Below are 9,044 nucleotides of genomic sequence, written 5' to 3'. Positions count from 1 at the left end.
TATATAGCTAAATCCTTTTCCCTTTCATTTCCCAAACTATCCGAGATCAAAGAGAGAAACAAAAGAAGAAAGAAGAAGGGAAGGGAAAAAGAGAAGAAAATAGAAGAAAAACCTATACCTCTTTCCGAAAAATCCCAATAAATCACCAACTACTCACCTCATATCGTAAAGCAATATAGCACTGAAGGTGACGTAAAAGTATCAGTCAAAAACCAGAAAATCAAACAATGATATTCCGCAAAACGACAACGGTATCCCGTATTCAAGCTAGGTATTTTTCGTTCATTTTTTTTATAGCTACACACCAAACGAGAGGTTGACTTGAATATAAAAGTTGTACCTCTTGTTGTATAGATAATGTACATACCGTACGTCGTCCCAAAATATTGCCGGAACTAACATTTTCGGAATGCCGGAGTACCTTAGTTAGCCATACGACGATATTTAAATCTGGTATTGATGGGTTAGGAATTTGACAAAACTTTCAACAGAAGAATTAAAGATCTTCAAAAGTTACATAATCTGGAAAAAATCCGGCCGCGTGTGGCCGCTGGATGACCAGCCACGCGCCGGAACCGTCGATTTTTCGGTGGCCGAACATTCCTGGTGATATTTCCGACTTTTTGGCCAAATTTCGTAATGTTTGGAGATATATTCTAATTAATATGAATTTTGCAAACTTAAGTAAAGTCAACTGGGTTAAATTTGAACAAAAAAAAATAATCTGAAAATGATCAGCTAGTACTTAAAAACTCTAACATATAAATATCATTCATAATACATTTTTAGGACTTGCTCCTGCAACTCGGATTATTAATCAAGCCTAAACTGTAAGTTATCAGGTGAGAAATTACTATTCATTGTTCTATTAAAGCCTTTGGCATTTGGCTTGGAAATTTCAATATCATTTATTTAATGTTCAAATATCATCTACAATTCATTTCGATTACTAATATATTTTCTTGCATATTTATGAATGGATTGATATACCATTAATGAATGAAGTCATGGACAACGGATTTCAGTCCGGAAATAAGTCCACTGGACAACGTGTCTTCGGCCCAGAAAATGAGTCCAATGAACAACGGGTCAAAAGTCCCGGGTATATGGTTCATCTGAACAACGCGCACCTGAATACTTCGGTCCGGAGAATGGTTCACCCGGCTTCGTAAAAATTGCTTAATTAGAGCCACCAATGTTAATTTATGAAATTTTCATTTATCTATTATTCCATTGCATAGCATTAATAACATCTAAATTGTTATGCCTATTACTTCATGCATAATTACAATGAAGCGCTATATAAATTTATTTAAAAGCTATATACTAATTTAAACTCACTAAGTCCTCAAAGAGTTAACCCTCTGTTTATTTTCGTCTATTGTAATTTCCAGACACAGGAACCCAAGAATTGGAACAGGAGGAAAATAACTGAAGCTGAAATAAGAGCATTTGAAAGTCGTGATGATCTGTTTATAAATAAATGTTAAACTTCCGCTGTAAAATAATTGTACATATTTGAAATAAGAATGTAAATATTTGTGTATAATCTTTTAATGATAGTAGGAAAATATTTAAATTTTTATCTACAATATTTTTAATAATAATGGTAAAAATAAAGATAGCAGTTCAATAAATAAATATTGTAGAAAATGTAGCACTCAGTAAGGGAATAATTATGAATTCATACATTACTCACTAGGTATGATTGATACAGGTGAGCATGATGTTGATGTTAATGAGGGACATGATGGTCGATTTTGCTGGACTGAAGGTGTACACAACCCGAGGACCAACGCTAGTTTTCCACACTTACGACTTCCGTTCATGACTTAGCTAAATGATTTACATAATTTTAAGATTTTTATGACTTATGATGATTTTGAGAGTTTTTGAGAGGATTTTAGGGTTATGTTAGCTTTGAAATTGTTGAAGTTAGGTTTGGTTGACAATTTACGATTTTATGCTTGAATTTTTTTCCTTTAGATTTTCAAATAATAATTTGTTGATTTATTTTAAATGGTGCAAATGATTTTTAAAAATCTATTTATGTATAGGTATAGTTCGGCCGAAGCTTTTAACTAATAATAAAAAAAATTATCTAGTATATTGTAAAGAAAAACGAGTAATGTACGTTTAAGTTGGTATCAGAGCAATTGTTTCTGCAAAGGGTTGTGTCACAGGCAGTTCCGGAAAGCTCAGTCGTCAAGCCTCAAGTCTGTAAGTTTATTTGCTTTACATGCTTTTTATGATGATACATGCATGTTATATGGTTTATATGCTTACATTACATGTTTAAAAGCTTTTTGAGGTTAAATGCTATATATATGCTTAAAAGTTGCTCATAAAGGGATTAGTACATGTTGCATGATTAGAAACTAAGATTTAAATGCAAGTTGGTTATGTCTAGAATTTGGAAAATGTTCATATATAATGCCTCCTCGACGCGCACCTAGTACTGATAGGTAAGCTGATAATACTGAGGATCGTCAAGGGAATGCACGCCCACTCCTAATGGGGATGCTGTTATTCGTGCACTGGAAGGCATGGCTCGCTTCTTTGAGCAGCAGTTTCAGCAGGTTCCGAGGCCAAAACTTGATGTTTATGATCAGTTCCGGAGGCTAGGCCCGATGGAATTTTCTGTCACCACCGACTCGTTTGCTGCTGAAGGTTGGATTTATCACTTGAGGTGCACTTTTCTTACTTGAATATGGGAGATGCTGACCGTGTTAGGTGTGCTAATTATATGCTTAGGGATGATGCTTCCCTTTGGTGGGAAGGGACGGATCATGGGATTGATTTGGCTTCACTTACCTGGGCCCGATTCAAGGAAATATTCTATGAGAAGTACTTTACTGCCGATGTCCGAGGGCGTCTGAGGAAACTGAGAAGGAGCCAGACACGACTCTAATAACTGGTAACCTAGTTATTTAACGTTTTTATATTGATTTTATTGCATGAAATGTTAAATTGGTTATGAGAATTGATTTGGGATGATAAAGAACTTAGAAGAAATTATGTTGCATGCTCTACAATAGATGAATGTAAGAAATGACATTAGAAATTATGTAAATTGAGCATGAAATATGACCCTAATAATGAATAGAGATAATTAAATCCAAATAAGAATTTTAAGGCTTAAAATTGAGAAATAATCGAGAATAAGGGCGTGAATGGAATTTTCGAAATTTTGAGGACCAAAATGAAAATCCAAAACTTAAGGGACTTAATTGCACATAACCGAAATTCAAGGGGCTAATCCGAATTTTCGAAGAGTCCAAGGTGTAAAATTGAGATAAACGAAATCCCAAGGTGAAATAGGGGGTTTTCGAAAAATTCAAGGACTAAATTGCAAAGTTTAGAATGTTCAGTGGCTGTTTTCGGGATTCATATATTTAGGGGCTATTTTTCGCAATTTCTGGATTCCTAATGGTTAGAATCATGATTTCGGAAACTCTAGGGTTCAAATTAATGAAATTCAAAAGTTATGGGGCTATGATGCAAATTTTCGAAATTTTCGAGGACTATTTCGAAAAAATTCGAAATTTTTTAAGATGAAAAAGCTTTTTTCGAAAAATTTGATGGGCTAAAAATGCAATTTTTCATAGAATATTGGGATCCAAGAATTAAAACTACAAAATACTTTGGGAAAATAATGATAGAAACTCCTAAGACTTTAACACAATTGGATTTGATGGAATTTTCGTGGCAGGAAGGATATTCATTTTAGGTGTAGCTACCTATATTTTCTGGATTCGGGATCTACACTCTCATTCATATCCGAGACATTCGTCAAGCGACTAAATATTATACCTGAGGATATGGGATTGGGCTTCAAAGTTTTTATTCCTTCCGGTAATCAAATGATCACTTCGAGCATTGTAAAGAATCTGGATATTCGTTTGCAAAAAAATGTGGTTCGGGAAGATATTATCATACTCCCAATGCCTGAATTTTACATCATACTTGGCATGGATTGGTTATCATTGAATGGAGCCTCGATAGATTTTCGGCACATTTCAGTGTATATTCGACCTGCCTAGTGGGAAATTTTTTGTCTTTGAGGCAGCGAGAAACAAGCAAATGCCGCACATTATCTCTTGTATGTGCGCGAGGAAGCTTATGAGATGAGAATTCCAAGCTTTTCTAGCATGTGTTATTTCAGCACATGATCCTGTCAGTCAGAAGATAGAGGATATTGAGGTCGTCAGAAACTTTCCTAGCGTCTTTCCTGAGGATGTTTCTGGCATTCCATCGGACCGTGAGATGGAATTTTCTATTGAGTTGATGACGCGCACTGTACCAATTTCTATATCACCCTATCATCTAGTTCTACTACTTAAATTATAATTCACCCAAGTGTAGGTTGTTTGCAAGTTATATATTTTGTAAGCACGAGATCGATCCACAAATAGGTTATTTTAAGTTTAAATTTATTAATTTATAAATTACCCAAAGCAAGAATGAATTTTACAAATTATAAATTTTGTCAACGCTCAAAAATTTATTTTTGGTTTATATAATATTTTTTAACTAAAAGTAAAACAAAAGAAACCACCATAAATAATGGTTCCAAGAAAAATAAAATAAAATATCAAACATATACATGATATAATATAGTTCCTATTATAAAACTATCGAATTAATCTATATTTTATATATGGTACCTATGATTATAAATATGACTGTATTAAAATAAATATGCATAAAGTAAATCTTAAATTAAATCATTTTAGGTGTAGCTATCTATATTTTCTGGATTCGGAATCTACACACTCATTCATATCCGAGACATTCGTCAAACGACAAAATATTATACCTGAGGATATGGGATTGGGCTTCAAAGTTTTTATTCCTTCAGATGATCAAATGATCACTTCGAGCATTGCAAGGAATCTGGATATTCGTTTGCAAAAAGATGTGGTTCGGGAAGATATTATCATACTCCCAATGCCTGAATTTTACATCATACTTGGCATGGATTGGTTATCATTGAATGGAGCCTCGATAGATTTTCGACACATTTCAGTGTATATTCGACCGCCTAGTGGGAAATTTTTTGTCTTTGAGGCAGCGAGAAACAAGCAAATGCCGCACATTATCTCTTGTATGTGCGCGAGGAACCTTATGAGACGAGAATGCCAAGCTTTTCTAGCATGTGTTATTTCAGCACATGATCCTGTCAGTCAGAAGATAGAGGATATTGACGTCGTCAGAGACTTTCCTAGCGTCTTTCCTGAGGATGTTTCTGGCATTCCACCGGACCGTGAGGTGAAATTTTCTATTGAGTTGATGCCGCACACTGTACCAATTTCTATAAAACCCTATCATCTAGTTCTACTACTTAAATTATAATTCACCCAAGTGTAGGTTGCCTGCAAGTTATATATTTTGTAAGCACAAGATCGATCCACAAATAGGTTATTTTAAGTTTAAATTTATTAATTTATAAATTACCCAATGCAAGAATGAATTTTATAAATTATAAATTTTGTCAAAGCTCAAGGATTTATTCTTGGTTTATGTAATATTGTTGAACTAAAAGTAAAACAAAGGAAACCACCATAAATAATGGTTCCAAGAAAAATAAAATTAAATATTAAACATATACATGGAATAATATAGTTTTCATTATAAAAATATCGAATTAATCTATATTTTATATATGGTACATATGATTATAAATATGAGTGTAAAAAAATAAAATTGCATAAAGTAAATATTAAATTGAATCATTGTATTTCATTTAGAACAACCGACAGAGCCACGCTATTGTCTAAACGAAATATATGATTTAATAAGTTAGTTGCGGTAAAATAAAAATTAGATGCGAAAAATAAAAGTTAGTTGAGGGAAAGTAAAAGTTAGTTGCAATACGATAAATGTTAATTGCAATAAAGTAAATCTTAGTTGTTAGATGTTAATATTAAATCATAATATTTTATTTAGAACAACCGGCAGAGCCACACTATCGTCTAAATGAAATTTTTTTTTAATTATATATATATAATATAACAATTGATGAAATATTTATTGTATCAAAATTTAAACAACAAATGAAGATAACCACTTCAATGGTATCAATTATTTGATGTAAGTTGATAACAACAAATAATTCATTTTTATACCTACAATAAAAAGAAGTCTTACTTCACCAATTTATCCTCTTCACCTTGACATATTAGATTTAGCTTGCCATGAGCTTACTTTTAATAAACACTAAAATCACACTCATAGTTGGGAAAGTGAAAGAAAATATATTGGAACTTAAAACTATTATTTCCACACTAATACACACACACACTTTATTTTTACAATGAGATATGATACTCCTCAAGCTAACACAAAGATTCTATTTATAGGCCAAATGAGAGAAAATGTCAAAATTTTTATTAATGTTATGTAGTTGTAATAGTAGTTTTTGTCTCCTCCAACTTCAATTCCTTGGCCCTTCTTTCATTGCTATGATCCACGGCTTTAACCTCCGAATTTGATTTTACTCAAAACAGCAAACATGTAGGGAATTGTCTGTAGATGAATCTGGCCTTTTGGTTAATCTCATTTGGTTAAAAATTAAAATAATTATTATTTATTTACTATAAGCTGGTCATAGTAAAAGTAAATATGTCATCATTTTGATATTTGTACAATTTTATCATCTTAATGAATTTTTTAGGCATTCATGTCTTCTAAAAAATTGTAGAAATTTCAATCAAGGATTTCAAGCATATTTGAATCACCTCAATTTGAATTTTGTAGCTTGAATTATCATTATTTTACCAACATGTAGAAAACATGAAAATAAAATCTATTTAGTAAGACATTTAAATATAACCTAAACAATATTAAAATAACATAATTTTATAATTTTAATGAAACTTAAAATTTAAAATACAGGTTTTAACATACAATAAATTATTAATTTTATGTTTCATCACACCCACACACTATCTTATTACTAGTCACTTAGTAATAAAATTTATCAGAAAATCACAAGCTAGATTCTTTATTCCTTTTATATATACAAATATACAAACATATTCATTTAAAAAACAAAATCAGTATACCGATTTCTATATATATATATATATATATTTAATATAATAATATATGATTAGATGTGCTTTTATTATTATTCTTATTAACACATAATATATAAAGTAAGTATATATATATATATATATTTAAATTTCTAAATTTTTTATAATTATATATAGTTAAAAAGATAATTCACAGCACCCACCATAACATGTATAATTTCAAGAATATTATCGTAAGATCCTCAACTCTATATTTTTCAGGTCAAAATATTTAATGAATAAGCTGATTTTCACTCATGGAGTTAGAATGAATATTAACTCTCATTGAAAAAGGCTAAGTATAAAAGTAGACAATTAAATAAACTAATATTGAAAATAAAATAGGAAATTTACAAAAATAAAATCTCCTTTTTTTCTTTTTCTCTTTTTTTTATCTCTTTTTTTTAACGTGACTGCAAAGTTTTACAATAGCATGAATCAGATACCTCTGACTACCTTTGAAACTTATCCAACACAAACAAATCTTTTAGATTTTTTTTATTGGAACACATTGGTAGTATATCAATCAAATCTAGAAAAAAAATTACAATGAACATATTACTTTGCAATCCATTATTTACTTTTTTATATAATATATAAATATTTTTTAGGGGAGTTATATTTTTGTAATTAACCATTTTTTAATAATCAATAAAAGTTTATTAATTGTTTTCTCATTTCTCACCACTTACTCACAAAAAATGTGTGAGCATATATTGGACTTTTACAAAAACAATTCTTTCTATTATACATGTTAACCACAATACAAACCATTATATTTTAAATATATTCTCATAAAAATTTTAGAAATTATTTTATTTAAAAACACACACAATTGTATACATATATAAACACATTTATTATACATTTTATATTAATTGATATATATATATATATATATATAATATTGGTACATATGAAAAACTATTTTTTCTTGTAATCTGTAATTTGAATATAATGAATATTAAAATTGTCACGTATACTAATTTAAAATGCTGCTATTTTTTTTGAAAGCTAGTACTTGAAAATTAAATCTAAATGCATGCATACAATACTACTGAGAATTAACATTTTAAAAATAACAGAAATCAACCAACAGGAAAAACATTGCGTTTTAAATAATAAATCGTCAAACATAGACTTACGTTTTAAAAGGATACGACTAGAAACGTGAAAAAATCTTCAAAAACCACCAACATAGTAAAACGACCAATAACGTAATAAAAAGAATGAGTAAAATATTCATGTCCACTCCTAACTCATAAACATGATGTGCGGAAAATACGGTCCTCGGGTTCGCGTGCACACATCCAGCCCTGCTTACTCAGAGTTCGGCATCTCCAGTCTCCTGCTCCACATGCTCACCTGCATCATTCACACCTAATGAGTCTAAAGACTCAACATACCTGCACCGTGATATCAAATACTTATACATATCATGCAACGGTGAAAAATATCGTAATCAACATACATTTCATGTTCGTGGTAAAATCGTATACATAATCGTGACATGTCAAAACATGTTAATAATCATAGCATATATCATCGTATCAATATATACGTGTTCATTTTCTTAATTTGAATTCCATTCGTCAGCTGTGACTTTCGTATTATCATGTCATTCGATGAATCCATCTACGTGTAACCGAAGTACCCGGCGGCAGAGGCATCAGCAACGACATTACCCGTCCACTGAGCCCCAACCTTTCGTGTCATCATATCATCGTGTCATCGTATTATTCACAACCAACTCCCATCCTTCAAAAACCTGTCATCATATTCAGCACTTAAATAAAAGCATGCATATACATAATTTTTTCTTCAAATCAAGCATGCAACATATTTATCATATTTTTGTAAAAATCGTAAACATGATGCATACAAAGTTAAAAACATGATAATATTGTGGTCAAGGTGTTGCCAGGACTAAAACTCACCCCGGGGTGCAAAATGACCATTTCACCC

This window comes from Primulina tabacum, chromosome 7, assembly GCF_025594145.1.
Source record: "Primulina tabacum isolate GXHZ01 chromosome 7, ASM2559414v2, whole genome shotgun sequence".
Taxonomy (NCBI): Eukaryota; Viridiplantae; Streptophyta; class Magnoliopsida; order Lamiales; family Gesneriaceae; genus Primulina; species Primulina tabacum.
The sequence above is the reverse complement of the archived record's forward strand: the minus strand, read 5'-3'. Positions refer to the sequence as shown.